Genomic DNA, 15,406 nt, shown 5'->3' with positions numbered 1-15,406 from the left:
CAACCCCTCACCGTCACCCTGCATCCCCTCAGCCAAACCCACAGCTATGGAGTCTTTATTAAACAGGCCTCTATATTTAAGCATTCACTTGAACAGAGTTCTCATTGCACACAGATAAAATTTAAAATTGTGAACCATTTGGCCTTTGATCTATTTTTTGTTTTATATGTAGTTCAAGGTTATTTCATAGTTTAAACAGCACTTTCATGTACCCTGTTTTCTTTTCTTTTTTTTTTTTTTTTTTTTTGAGTCAAAGTGTTTTATTAAAAAGGTTCCTGAGTGATTTTCCCACCATGTTTCCTTGCCAGCCATCTTGTTGGGTTCCAGGTGGCTGGCTTTTGAGAATGGAGGTTACTGTGTCTCCCTGTTCCACGGTGCTGGGGGCCACCTCCACGACACTGACCTGCCATTCAGCTCTGCTGGGGTTCCCTGCTGGCCTGCCTTCCCTTCCTTCAGCTACTATCCACTATTCTGGCCCCCCGCTTGCTTTCTATGATCTCCCTCCAGTTGTCACTCCAAGAGAGCAGCCGTCTCCTTGTTGGGCATAGGGCTAGGTGCTGGTTGTGGCAGCAGGTGAACAAGATGTGCTCCCAGCTTGGGGTCTCCTCTTGGCCTCGAATGGTGTCCTTGTCATCAATGAGCAGGTCCCCCAAGACCATCATCTTGTCCCTCGTCAGGATAATGCGCTCCACAAACTGGGGCCCCAGGTGATTCTCCACCCAGCGGTACTTCTCACCCACACAGTGTTCATACTTCAGCAGAGGGCTGGAGCAGATGAAGACCTCCGTGTCCTGCATGTTGTTCATCTCCTGCATGGCTTCCAAGGCTCCAGGGATAGGCTCCAAGTCTAGGAAAAAGCCTGGGGCTTCATACACACTGGCAACTTTGTCCGCCAGGTCCGGCCGCAGGGCTCGGTACTGCTCGCGGGCGAGGAAGCCGCGGCGCTCTTCCAGCGTCACATGCGGTTCCCCAGGGAAGCGGCAGCGGAAGCCCCGCAGGAGGCCAGCCTCGAAGTCGGCCAGCACGCCGTCCATGTCCACCAGCACCCGCACGGGGCGCGCGTGCCGCGCCGCCATCGCCGCCGCCATCGCTGCGGCCGCCGGGCAGGGGAAGGATACCCTGTTTTCTTTATTACAGCGACACTGTGGGGCAGAGAGGATTTCAGTAATCTTACTTTAATGGCAGAGAATTGAGAGTCCCAGATTTAATTGTTTTTCTCAAGGCCACACAGTTGCATTCTAATGCAGAATGCATTTTAAACTCAGGGCTTTTGAAATTTTTTAGTTTAGTACTTCTCGTATTGTGTTGCCTAATTTAGAGATATTTAAATAAGAATTTTGATCCTGCTCTGGAACAAGGGGACATACAAAAAAAAATAATCTTTCAGTGGTGTCTTGTCTCCTTACTTTAATTCCGTATACCCTATTTCAAACACTTGAGAAGTTACAGTTAATAAATGTCTATCTCTGTCTTCACAAACTGAAAATACACATGTAGACAACACCCAGTAAGAAACAGAACTTTACCAGAACCCCCAAACAGAAGCATCACTACCCCTCATTTCTTTTTTTTTTTTTAAGATTTTATTTATTTATTTGACAGAGACAGACAGCAAGAGAGGGAACACAAGCAGGAGGAGTGGGAGAGGGAGAAGCAGGCTTCCCGCTGAGCAGGGAGCCCGACACAGGGCTCAATCCCAGGACCCTGGGATCATGACCTGAGCCAAAGGCAGATGCTTAATGACTGAGCCACCCAGGCGCCCCACTACCTGTCATTTCTAATGGTGACTACTAGTTTTTGAAAACATAGATTTGTTTGCCTGTGTTTTAACTTTATATAAGTGAAATTGTATATACTCTTTTTGTATTTGGCTTCTTTTGGTCAACATTTTGTTTGTAAGTCATCCATTTTCTGCATTCATTCACGTTGCTGTAGATAAGAGTATTACATAATGTGAATATACACAGTTTATTTGTTCTACAGTTGATAAGCATTTAGCAGTTTTCCAGTTTGGGATTACTATGAATAATGCTGCTATAATATTCTAATATGTGTCTTTTGGTGAACATATGTGTACATTTTTGTTGGGTCTATATGACTGGAGTAGCTGAATCATAAAGTATGTAGATATTCAGCTTTCATATATAATGCAAAAGCAGTTTTCCAAAGTAGTTATGCCCATCCATTTTCTTGCCTCCCATCTTTTTTCATTATTTTCCCTGTTTGCTTTTATCATATTATCATTGTCAGCATCTGTTTTAACCCTAGGGTAGGAAATGAAAACTCTAAGATGGAATAACGAGAAGAGCATGATGATACCTCTTTCTGACATTTTCTTTGGGATTGTAAAATATTTGATCCTGATGATTCATACCCTATCTACCTGTTTAGGGGATAAAAATAAGTGTATAACAGTGTTTTATGAACTGTCAAGTGTAATATACAAATGTTTTATTTCATTATTTCCTCTCACCTCCAATGTTGAGAATAAAACCATTAATTTTTCCCTCTTTTTTTTTTTAAAGATTTTATTTTATTTTGACAGAGAGAGACACAGCGAGAGAGGGAACACAAGCAGGGGGAGTGGGAGAGGGAGAAGCAGGCATCCTGTGGAGCAGGGAGCCCAAAGTGGGGCTCAATCCCAGGACCCTGGGATCATGACCCGAGCCGAAGGCAGACGCTTAATGACTGAGCCACCCAGGCGCCCCTAATTTTTCCCTCTTCTAATGCTTCTTTCTGCCCCTACCTTGGCTCTTGCTCTCTGTGTAAGTGAGTGAGGGAGAGTGTGTGTGTGTGTCTAATTGATGGAATATTTAAAGCAGCAGCATCCTGGGTGAGTGTACTAAGAATTAAGGAGCTGCTGAAATAATGCCTCTTGGTGGCAGAGAACCACAGAAAAGCCAGGGACATCATGCTTCTTTATCTCCGGACTTCTTTCATCATTCTAGGGGGAAAAAGTTTATGAAATATACATGGAAAGCATATACACAACATAAGGGTACAATTAAATGAATAATGTGAAACAGTTTTGTACTCACCACCCAGGCTAAGCTTAAAGGAGGCATTAAGAAGCTCCTCTGTACTCCTTCCTGATTACAGTGACTTCTCTTCCAGAGTCTAGCATTTCCCTTGTTTTTCTGTTAATTTTTAGCCATCTGTGTTTGTAATCCTGTGATACTGGTTTTGACTCTTTTATAAGTTTATATAGATGAAATTATACTCTAAGTGTTTCTCTGTGATCTTAAGGCATTTTAAGCATTTTAAGGTTCATTCACATTTATGTTCTGTTTCATAAATTTTCCATTTCTGTATTTTATGAACAAACAATAATTTCTTTGCCCATTTTACTCTTGATGTACACTTTGTTTCTTTCCAGTTTGGGGTTTTTTCCTGCTATGACAAATAATATGAACATTTTCCTGGTACACATGTACAAAAATTCTTCTGGATTCATTAGGAGTGGAATTTCTGAATCATGGGGCATAGAATTATTGTACTCTAGAAATATCATATTTTCCAAAATTGTTCAATCTGTTTCACTCCCCTTAAGTAGTTTATGCTGTTTTCCATTGTTCTACATCTGTGCAACACTTGCTATTATCCAACTTCTTAATTTTTGTCATGTGATGGGAATATAATGATACTTAATTGTGGCTTTATTCTGCATTTCTTTGACTAATAATAAAATTGAGCTTCTTTCTGTGTTTATGGAATGTTTGTTGCCTGGTCATGTCTTTTGTCTGTGTGTGTGTTTTAGAGTTGTTTTGTATATTCTAGATATAAGTATTTTGTTACGTGTTGCAGATACCTTCTTCTCTTCTGTAGCCTCCTTTTTCATTCTGTGGTATCTTTTCATGAAGAAATATTCTCAACTCTAATGTAGTTGAATTTATCAGACCTTTTCTTGTGTGTGTGGGTTTTTTTTCCTTTCAGAAATCTTTGTTTAAGAAATCTCTCCTTGCCCTGAGGTTATAGACATAATCTCCCTTTCTTTTCTAAAAAATTAAGAGTTTTGACCTTCACAATTAAATTACAAATACCTTGGAATTGATGTCAGTGTGTGTAAGTGTGAGATAGAGATCCACTTTCATTTTTTTCTACATGAATAATCAGTGGGTTCGGTACTAAAAGTATTAAGAATCCACTCTTTTTCCTCGGATATGCGGTACTTGTTCATATATGTGACATTATCCCAATGTCAAGTCACACAGTCTAACATTTATAATACAGCTTGATAATACATCACCATGGTTCCCTATCTTGCTCTTCTGCTAAAATATCTTAACTATTCTTAGTCTTTTGCTTTTTCATAAAATGTTAGAATCATTTTGTTGAGTCCTATGAAAAATTCTTTTGGGATTTTAATGGGAATAACAATGAACTAATAGATCAATTTCAGAAAGAATTAACATCTTATAATATTTATTTACTTATTTAAAAAAGATTTTATGTATTTGACACAGAGAGAGAGAGAAAGAGAGAGCGAGCATGAGCACAAGCAGGCGGAGTGGCAGAGGGAGAAGCAGGCTCCCCACTGAGCAAGGAGCCTGACATGGGGCTTGATCCCAGGAATAAAGTTTTATACTTTTTTATTTAGAAGACTTGTATAATTTTTTTAGATTTATTTCTAGTACTTAAAGTTTTTGTTGCTATTTTAAGTGCTATCATTTTCTAACAGATTGTTGCTGGTTTACAGAAGTGCAATAGACTCTTGATATATTGAGTTTGTATCCAGCAACCTAGATACAGTTATTAGTTATTTAATAATTTATCCATAGATTTATTTGGAATTTTTTATTTAGATTATTATATAATTTGCAATAATGACAGTTCTTTTTCCTTTTCAGTGTTTGTATTTTTCCTTGCCTTATGGACTGGCTAGCAATTCCAGGTTAATACTGATTTGTTCCTGTCTTGCTCCTGAACTTAACAGGAGTATTTTCAGTGTTTGCCTGTTAAACATGATATCTACTATATCTTTTTTGTGGATATCCTTTATGAGATGAAGGAAATTTGTTTTTTATTTTATTTTTTAATATGAAAGTTTAAAAAAAAACATTCTAATTCTTACAAAAACATTTTAAGGGTCTCCTGGGTGGCTCAGTCGCTAAGCATCTGCCTTCGGCTCAGGTCATGATCCCAGGGTCCTGGGATCGAGCCCCGCACCGGGCTCCCTGCTCCACGGGAAGCCTGCTTCTCCCTCTCCCACTCCCCCTGCCTGTGTTCCCTCTCTCGCTGTGTCTCTCTCTGTCAAATAAATAAAATCTTTTTAAAAAAAGATACGTTATAAAGGGCAAAAGATAAGATACAAACTGAGTGTGTGATTGGAACGTATAGTTCTTCCCAGTATTATTTTTATAGATGTAATACCATTTCAGTCTAAATCAAAACACCTTTGTGGTGTTCATGAAAGTGACTCCAAAGCTGTTAACACCAAAAGAGCTTGCTCTTTGTGTTCTTTGAGAAAGACGGAAAGAGAAAGGGGGGTGGGAAGGAACTCTTTAGAGCAGGATTATAATACTGACACAAATAGAAACATAAAGCAGTGGAAAAGAATAGAAAATGCAGACATATGCGCCCAGGTATCTACTAAAAAACAATTGGACACAGATTTTAAAGGAAATGTTGAGGAAAAACTCAGTAGTATAGAAGCAGTTATTTAGTTCATACTATAGTAAACAGGTGGTTTGAAGAGTTTATTTTTTTTAATTAAAAAAATTAGAAGAAATTTACAACTAATATTTTCAAGTAACAGAAGAAACCTGTAGAAAAGGATATCCTGTCTCAGATATATATAATTAGGGCTCAATATAAAAGCTGAAACAGGAAATTTGTAAATACTATTTGCTTAGAATATTACAGACCTGTCCATATATAACAATGTTCTAGTCAATTGAAATGCCAGATTTTTCTGTTTTAAAAATATCTTTACCCCAACCATTTGTTAGGATCACCTCATCTCTGCAGCTGTTATTGAAAATCAGACTTTATAAGTTTGCGTTCTAGAAATCCTCTCAAGTATAGCTTCAATGATTAGATGTTAAATCTCATAGGTGAATTACAGCATTACTCAAAAATTATTCTCAGTGCACATTGTAGAGTCTATGTGATTGTTCATCCATATACTTTTGTTTTTAAAGAAACGACTTTTCAAAAAGAAAATGAAAAAAATCAATCTCTCCTCTTCCTCTACTCCCTTTCCTAGGATGCCTCTTGTGATTGTGTTGTAGCATATCTGAAAAACAAGGCAGCTTTGTTGACATCACTGATGATGCTTGTCAGCAGAGATTGGTCAACGCTGCCAAAACTTTTTTGTTAGTCATTTCAAGTATCCATGTCCATTGCAGCTGCTCTGGAACTCATAGGAAGATCCCAGTTTTTGCAAACTCATGGAAGAACCACTTGGGTAAGATGGAGTTTGTTATAGGGTTTTCCAGTAAGTTAATATGTGGAAGAGTTAAAATGTTAGAACGAAAGTTTACCTTGATGCTATGTCAAAAGAGAAAAGTGAAAGATGGCTTGCTGACAGTAGTCTCCTAATGCTCTTAGAATAAAGGAAAGTTTATCTATCTTTTTGAATCTTAAATAAAATGTGAATGGCACAAGAGTTAATTAAGGTTAATTATATTTAGAGTTTAAAAATCCTAACTAGAACCCATAGAAACTTCTGAGACACTTCACTTAGTAAAGCGGCCCAGCATACTTGAACAATCAGTTAACTATGAATTGCTTATTTTTTGTGCATTGGTGTGTTGTAGTTATGTATTTTTGCATCTGTGCATTTGTTAAATATGTTTATGCAAAATGCTTAGAACAGTGCCAGCATTGTCCAATAAATGTTAGCTTCTTAGTATATGTAATATGAAGCATGAACATTGCATGCATGATTGTTATTCAGTGTTTTTTTAAAAAGAGAAGGTTTTCTGTCCATTTTATATTTTTCTTCCCCCTCTAATGCTTAAAGAAGCTTTTCCTAATTTAGGCTTAGGCACTTTTCATTTGAATCAAGGTTTAATAGGGAGTACTACCATTGGTTAGTCTCAGAGTTATTTGGAGGGGAGATGGTTTAGTTGGAGATTTTATTCATGATCTTTAGGCTCTTGTACTCTGATGGAAATAAATTTTTCCCTGTTTGATTGCCTAAGTCTAGACTGCTGGACATTAATAAAAAGTGGAATTTTTTTTCTTTGAGGCATAGCAAATAACTTAAACATTAATAACTCTTCATTGTCTTGGCCTATACTATAAACTTATTTTATTTAGAATAATATTTTTTCAATTTTCAAAAATACTGGTTTCTGTATGGGCTTTCATTTTTTATTGATTTATAGTCTTAGTACATTAACAGTAAAGAACATCTATATGATATAAGTCCTTTGGAATGTGTCAATATTTGCTTTTGTGTCCTAAAGCAGGGGTTGGAAGACTTTTCCTTAGAAGGCCACATAGTAAATATTCTCGCTTTTTGGAGCAAGAAACAAAATTGCAGCTCTTATGTTGATATTTATAAAATCATTCAAAGTGGAATCATTTAAAAATGTAAAAGCCATTCTTAGCTCATGGACTGTAATAAAAATAGACATCTGGCTGGATTTGTCCCATGGACCATAATTAATTATTCCCTGGCTTAGAGTATGTTCAATTTTTGTGACCATTCTGTGTTTGTTTGAAAAGAACATATATTCTCTATATTTTAGGTAGCGTGTATCTATTATATTAAGCTTTTTAATTGTATTATTTATATCTTATTCATTCTTACTAAATTTTTATCTTTGATCTGTGAGTTTCTGAGAGTAGTGTTAATTTCCTGCTATAATTATAGATTTTTCAGCTTATTTTAATGCTGTCAGTTTTTGTTTTAGTATCTTCAGGCAATTTTATTAGGTATATAAATGTTTGTGATTGGCATATCATCTTGGTGGAGTGTTTCTTTGATCACTGAAGTCTTTTTTTTATCATTAATACTTTTTATCTTTAATTCTTCCTTGCCTCTTGTGTTATAGTAATATTGGTATGTCAATTTTCTTTTTCTTGTGATTGTGAGATTTATCTGGTGTTACACTCTCCTTTTGTTTGCTTTAAAATTTTTTTTAGTCAGGTCTTTTACTAATTTTATAGGGCTGCCATAATAAAGTACAAGCTAGGTGGCATATAACACAGAAATTTGTTCTCTCAAAGTTCTGAAGGCTAGAAATCTGAAGTCAAGGTATTGTCAGGGCCATGTGCTCTCTGGAGGATCTAGGAGAGGAATCTTCCTTGCTTCTTTAGCTTCTGGTGGTTGCTGGCAATCTCGGGCATTCTTTGCCTTGTAGGTACATCACCACTGTCTCTGCCTCCCATCTTCACATAACCTTCACATGACCTCTGTGTGTGTGTGTGTGTGTGTGTGTGTGTGTGTCCAAATTTTTCTCTTCTTATAAAGACACCAGTCATATTGGATTTAAGCTTGATACTAATCCATTATGACCTCAACTTGATTACGTTTGCAAAAACCCTATTTCCAAATGAAGTCACATTCCCAAGTTTTGGATTGGCATGAATTTCTAGGAGGACACTATTCAATCTAGTACAGCTCTTTTGAGGTATAATTTACAAGCACTAAAATTCAGCCTTTTTTGTTGTATAGTCTGTGAGCTTGACAAATCTGTACAATTGCACAGGTATTACAATCATCCCCAAAATTCCACCCCCCCCCCTTTTTTTAACTTTTACAGTCAATCCTTATGCCCACTGCTAGCTCCTGGCAACCACTGATCTTTTTTATGTCTCTGTAGTTTTGCCTTTTCAAGACTGTCATATAAATGGAATCGTATATAGTCCTTTGAGTCTGGCTTTTTTCACTTACCATAAGTAATTTCAAATTCATTCATGCTGTCCTCGTATCACTAATTTATTCCTGCTTATTGGTGAGTAGTATTCCATTGTATGCATGTATCATAGTTTGTTTATCCATTCACCAGTCGAAGGATATTTGTGTCACTTTCCAGTTTTGGGCATTTATGAATAAAGCTTCTATAAACATTTATGCACATATTTTCATGTGTACATGTTTTCATTTCTCTGGGGTAAGTGCCTTGGTATAAGATTTCTGGGTTTTATGGTAAGTATATATTTAACTTAAGAAATTGCTGAACTGTTTTCCAAAGTGACTGTCTGATTTTGTATTCCTACCAGTGATTAATGGAAGTCACAGCTGTTTTGCATCCTTGCCTGTGCCTGGTATTGTGTTTTTCCAAAAGCCCTTCACAGAGATATGTAATGGTATCTCACTGTGTTTTTAATTTGCATTTGCCTAATGACTAATGATTTTGAGCATATTTGCATGTACTTATTTACTATTTGTGTATCTTCTTTGTTGTCTCTTATTTTGCCCATAAACAAAATATCCGTTTTATTATTGATTTTTGATAGTTCTTTATGTATTTATGTATATAAGTACTTAAGCAGGCATGTGAATGATGAAACAAATGAATATTGAAAAAGTGGAATTTGCTTTTTAGGCAGCTATGTACAATTCTGAGTTAATGAAGTCTGTACAAAACCTCACATTATCATTATTTTTACTGTCGCTATTGTTTAAAAAGTAGCTAACAATTTATAAATGCTCTCTATGAGTTACACACTATGCTCAGTATTTTACCTGAATTATTGCAAATATTTTCTCCCAGTTCATAGCTTCTCTTTTCATTCTGTTAATCGTTTTGTAAAGAACAGAAGTTCTCTTGAAGTCAAAGTTGTCAGTTTTTTTATGGTCATTTCTGCAGTATCATATTTAAGAAATCTTTGCCCAACCCAAGGTTACAAAGATTTTCTGTTTATTTGGAGAATGTTTTAAGTTTAACATTTAGGTCTATAGACTGTTTTGAGAATTTTTGTATATGGTGTGCGGTATGAGTGAAGTTAATTTTATTGTATATGGATGGGTGTTCTAGTACCATTTGTTGAAAAAACTTTCTTTGTTGAATTGCTTTGGCACTTTGGTCAAAAATGCCTTTGAACATATATGTGGGTCTATTTCTGGACTCTTTTGTTTCTTTGATCAATGTTTGTCCTTTTGCCAATATCACATTCTCTTGATTACTATAGCTTTATACTAAGCCTTGAAGTAGTATGATATCTCCCAGCTTTATTTTTAAAAGTGTTTGGCTGTTTTAGTTCTATTACCTTATGGTATAAATTTTAGAAGCAGCTTTTCTATTTCTGCAAAAAATTCTGCTGGGAATTGGGGGAGGGCACTGATCTGTAGTTGAATTTGGAAGAGAATTGACATTTCAAAAATACTGAGTCTTTATTTTTTTTTTAATTTTTTATTGTTATGTTAATCACCATATATTACATAATTTGTTTTGGTGTAGTGTTCCATGATTCATTGTTTGTTCATAACACCCAGTGCTCCATGCAGAATGTGCCCTCTTTAATACCCATCACCAGGCTAACCCATCCCCCTACCCTCCTCCCCTCTAGAAACCTCAGTTTGTTTTTCAGAGTCCATCATCTCTCCTGGTTCGTCTCCCCCTCTGACTTACTCCCCTTCATTCTTCCTCTACTGCTATCTTCTTCTTTTTCTTTTTTCTTAAAATATGTTGCATTATTTGTTTCAGATCTGTGATTTAACAGTCTTACACAATTCACAGCGCTCACTGTAGCACATATCTTCCCCAATGTCTATCACCCAGCCACCCCATCCCTCCCACCCCCGACCACTCCAGCAACCCTCAGTTTGTTCCTGAGATTAAGAATTCCTCATATCAGTGAGGTCATATGATACATGTCTTTCTCTGATTGACTTATTTCGCTCAGCGTAACACCCTCCAGTTCCATCCACGTCGTTGCAAATGGCAAGATCTCATTCCTTTTGATGGCTGCATAATATGCCATTGTGTATATATACCACATCTTCTTTATCCATTCATCTGTCGATGGACATCTTGGAAATACTGAGTCTTTAAATTCATTAACAGAATATGCCTCTCAATTTATGTAAGTCACCTCTGATTTCTTTCATCGATTTTTTTTTGTTTTTAATATAGAGAGTTTATCTGTTTTGTTAGATTTGTACCCAAATATGTCTTTTTTTTTTTAGAATTTTGGATTTTGATTTTTTTTTTTTAGTTTTGATTGTTTTTTATTTCTTGGATTTTGGTTTAATGTAAATAGAAGTAATTTTTTTATTTCAATTTTCAGTTCTTTACCACAGAAATGGTAGATTTTTGTATATTGACCTTGTATTTTGTGACTTTCCTAAATTCATGTATTAGTTCTAGTAGTAGTATTATAGATAACTTGGGAATTGCTATGGCTAAAATTATATTACTAAATGGAGATGGTTTTATTTCTTCTTTTCCTACTTGTGTTTTTTATTTCTATTTTTCTTGCTTTATTGCACTGGTTCCTGGTTTTAGGGGTAAAACATTCAGTCTTTCACTTAATATGATATTAATTTCAAGGTTTTTTAAGATTTTATCAGGTTGAGCAAGTTCCCTTCTAGTCCTAGTTTGCTGAGGCTTTGTCATGAATGATGTTGAATTTTGGCAGAAATGTTTTCTGTGTCTGTTGGTGTAATAATGTAGATATCTCTTGATATGTGGAATCACATTGCTTTTTAACTGTTGAATAAGCTTTACATTCCAAGGATCAACTCCACTTGTATACGATCTTTTTTTCCTTTTTACATATTGTTGAATTTGATTTAAAGATATTTTGTTAAGGACTTTTGTGTCCTTAGGACTTTTCATGAAGGTTATTGATCTATCAGTCTTCTTTTTTCTTTCTTTCTTTCTTTTTTTTTTCTTTAGAGAGGGAGAAAGGAGTGGGGAGGGGCAGAGGGAGAGGAAGAGAGAATCTTAAGCAGGCCCCACGCCCAGCATGAGCCTGACATGGGGCTCCATCTCACAACCCTGAGATTATGACTTTGAGCCGAAATCAGGAGTCAGATGCTTAACTGACTTGAGCCACCCCAGTGCCCTGATCTAGAAGTCTTCTTACACTGTCTTTGTTTGGTATCAGGAAAGTACTAGCCTCATTTTTTTTTCTTTTTTTTTTAACCAGGATAGGGGAGAGGCAGAGGGAGAGGGAGAATCTTAAGCAGGCTCCATGCCCAGCACAGAGCCTGAAGCAGGGCTCAGTCTCATAACCCTGAGATCATGTCCCCAGCCGAAATCAAGAGTTGGATGCTCAATCAGCTGAGCCATACAGGCACCCCAAGGCTCATTAACTTGATTAATTTTCTAATTTAATTTGATTTATGTTTTCGGTAAGAGATTATATAGAACTGATATTATTCCTTTAAACTTTGGAAGAATTTGCTAGGAAAACATCTGGCCTTCAATATTTCTTTTACAGAAGGTTTAAATTATGAATTAAATTTATTAATAATCACAGATTTCCTCAGGCTGTCCGTTTCATTTGGAGTGAGTTTTGATAGTCTGGTTTTTGAGTAATTCTCCATTACATGTAAGCTGTCAAATTTGTGTGCATAGAGTCACTCATAGTATTATTGCCTTATTTACTTTTAATGCCTGAGACATCTGTAGTGATATCCCTGCTTTCATTCCTGATGTATGTTTTCTGTGTCCTGGTATGTGTCTGATTTGTGCCTTCTATTTTGTTCTTTGGCAGTTTTGCAATTATCAGATAAGCAGTTTTTGGTTTCATTGCTTTCTTTCTATTTCTTGATTTTCAATTTCATTAATTTCTGCTCTTTATTATTTTTTTCTTTCTGCTTGTTCTGGGTTTATTTTGCTCCAGTTGTGGATTTGACACCTTTGTATTAATATAAGCATCTCCTACAGTAATTTTTCCTCTAAGCATTGCCTTATTTGAATTCCACAAATTTTGATAATGTGGTATCTTCATTTTCCTTCAAATCAAAATAATTCCTTATTTGCCTTCAGGTTTCTTTTTTGACCTATGGATGATTTAGAAGATTGTTGTTTACTTTCCAAGAGTTTGAAGATTTCTAATTAAATTCCCTTATATTCAGAGAGCATGCTTCATGTGTTCTGGTCTTTTAAGTTGAGATACTCAAATATGTAGATTTATGTCTTTAACCATATTTGAGGTGTATATATCCATTATTTCTTCATTTTTTTTTCTGCCCTCCACCCTTCCTTCTGTGACTTTAATGGTATGAGTTTTAGATCTTTCGTTTTTGTCCCATAGCCCCCTCAGCAGGCTGTGTTTTTTGTTTTTTGTTTCCACCAGTCTTTTTTCTTTTCATGGCTCAGATTGCATGATTTCTGTTGATCTGTCTTCAAGTTCAGTCTGTCATCTCAAATGCTGGTATTCAGCCCTGCTAGTGCATTTTAAAATTTGGCTATTGAATTTTTTCAGTTTTAAAGTTTGCATATGTTTCCACTTTATATATTCTGTTTCTTTGCTGAGACTTTCTCTTTCTATTCCCTTCAAGAGTTCTCTTTTACTTTTAGAGAATTTTTATAATAGCCCTTTTAAAATCTCTTTCAATTAATTCCAACCTCTGTCTTGTTGTGGCATTGGTGTTTGTTGATTGTCTTTTCCTGTGTGAGTTGAGATTTTCCTTGTTGTTTGTAGGTTGAGTAGTTCTGGATTGTATCTTAGATCTTTGCATGTTTTGTTATGAGACACTTAATTTTGTTTAAATGAACAGAATACTGTGGGATTTCTTGGGGTTTTTGGTTTTGGTTTTTGTTTTAATTTTAAAGCAGGTAAACACTCTGGTTGGATTCAGGCTATAATTTATAACTAGCCAGCTACCTTTTGTAATGTCAGTTCTATTTCAAAGCCTTTGCTGTGCTTGTCAGATCTGTTCTTAGTATACATCTTTCAGAGGCTAGATTAGGTCTGGGCAATGGTCTTAGTTTATTTCTCCAAGTCTTTGATATACTGTTTAGAGTGAAGCCAAAGTGCTGCTGAGGGGTGAACCTAGAAAGTTACATACAGCTTTCTGGAGTCACTTTCCTGAGCTGGTACTTCGTGGTCTCCCTGATATTTTCTCTTTACCTGGGGATCCCCTTTTTGTTCCTTCACCCTGAAAGCTGATGTTTTATTTTTCCTGTTCTGCTACTTACTTTCCACAGCTATGACCATGTACAAGACAAAAGTGGTGTATACTTGTGTTGTGTCCCATTCTTTGGGGTTCCTGCTTTGTAGTGGGCAGGAAGATAACTGACATGTTTGAAAATAAGTGAGATTTTACAGCTCCTCTTTTCTCAAATATACAGTTATATGTAGGACTGTTTTTATATGTCAAGGTATTTACAGCAGAGATGAACTTTTACTGAGATGAATCTTGTAAAATTTCTTTCTTTTTTATTTTAAACATTTAACATTCTAAAGACATTTAGTTATTCATTAGGACATTGCCTTCACTCTCAGGTCAAATTCTTAATCTCCAAAAAATATAATTTATTTATTGTAGAAATTTGACAAATGCTTATTTTTTGCTGTCAGTCAATATTACCTATTGAACTTTACTAAATACACATTTGTAGACCCCATACCTAGAGGTTCTGATTCAGTGGGTATATAGTATAGTATATAAAGAAGAAAATGACCTACATGCTATGTCTTCTACTTTAACATTCTTCTTTTAATACAGGACATTTCTATGGCCTAGACTTCCTCAGAACAGATATGTCTGAGGAGGATTATGATAATAGCACTCTTGAAGGTTGTTGATTCAATGGGTGTCCCAAAGCAGCTAGGTACCATCTGAACAAACCAGGTGTCCAGCCACACTTGTGCTGCCTTGGTCAGGGGCTCAGTCCCTCACCATCATCCCAGGCATATTCTTTACTGGTTCATCTTTCTCAAAGTTGTCTGTGAATTATTTAACATGCCATTTCTTAGTTGGTTATTCCTAACCAGTTCAGCAAAGGGTAGGCCTTAATTCTTATCTTGTCATTTCGTTATTGCATTTAAGGATGAGAGTTTAAGGTGCTTAAGGTATACCTTATACCTATATCGTAAGTGTATAACGAACTGTTCGTATATACTTACCCACATAACCACCATACAGTCAAGACATTTCCAGCATCCTAGTAGATTTGCTAATGCTCTTTCCCAGTCAGTAGCCCCTTTCCCCTGAGTCAACCCCTGTTCTTATTTCTAGCACAATAAATTAGTTTTTCCTGCTCTCAGGCTTCATATAAATAGAGTCATGGAATGTGTATACCCCTATCTAGTATTTTTAATTAAATGATTTTTGTGACCACGCCTTGTTGGGTTATTGTTTCTGACTAAAAAGAAAAAATACTCAAAAAACTATATTTAAACTAAAGCAGATTTAGTTTGACTTTCATTTTGTATTTTTTGTAGGTGAGTTAATCCTCAAATTTTCTAGGAAATTTTCCATATTCCTTTTCCCACTCTAAAACTTTCAGTGGCTTTTTGCTTCATCCACTCATGTAGTATCTTATTTATTTCC

At 36.0% G+C, this 15,406-nt stretch overlaps 1 protein-coding gene and 1 pseudogene across 1 annotated transcript in view; one reads left to right on the top strand and one right to left on the bottom strand.

Moving 5' to 3' along the window:
* Positions 1–15,406, top strand: part of CCSER2 (coiled-coil serine rich protein 2) — a 186,970-nt gene that overhangs the window by 115,822 nt on the left and 55,742 nt on the right. The gene's annotated exons all lie outside the window — the stretch shown is intronic.
* Positions 241–1,088, bottom strand: LOC114205309 (5'(3')-deoxyribonucleotidase, cytosolic type pseudogene; annotated as a pseudogene).

The sequence above is a fragment of the Eumetopias jubatus genome, unplaced genomic scaffold (genome assembly GCF_037043125.1).
Source record: "Eumetopias jubatus isolate StellerSeaLion01/CBP00866 unplaced genomic scaffold, mEumJub1_p1.0 scaffold_17, whole genome shotgun sequence".
NCBI lineage: Eukaryota > Metazoa > Chordata > Mammalia > Carnivora > Otariidae > Eumetopias > Eumetopias jubatus.
This window is presented reverse-complemented; position numbering and strand designations above follow the sequence as displayed.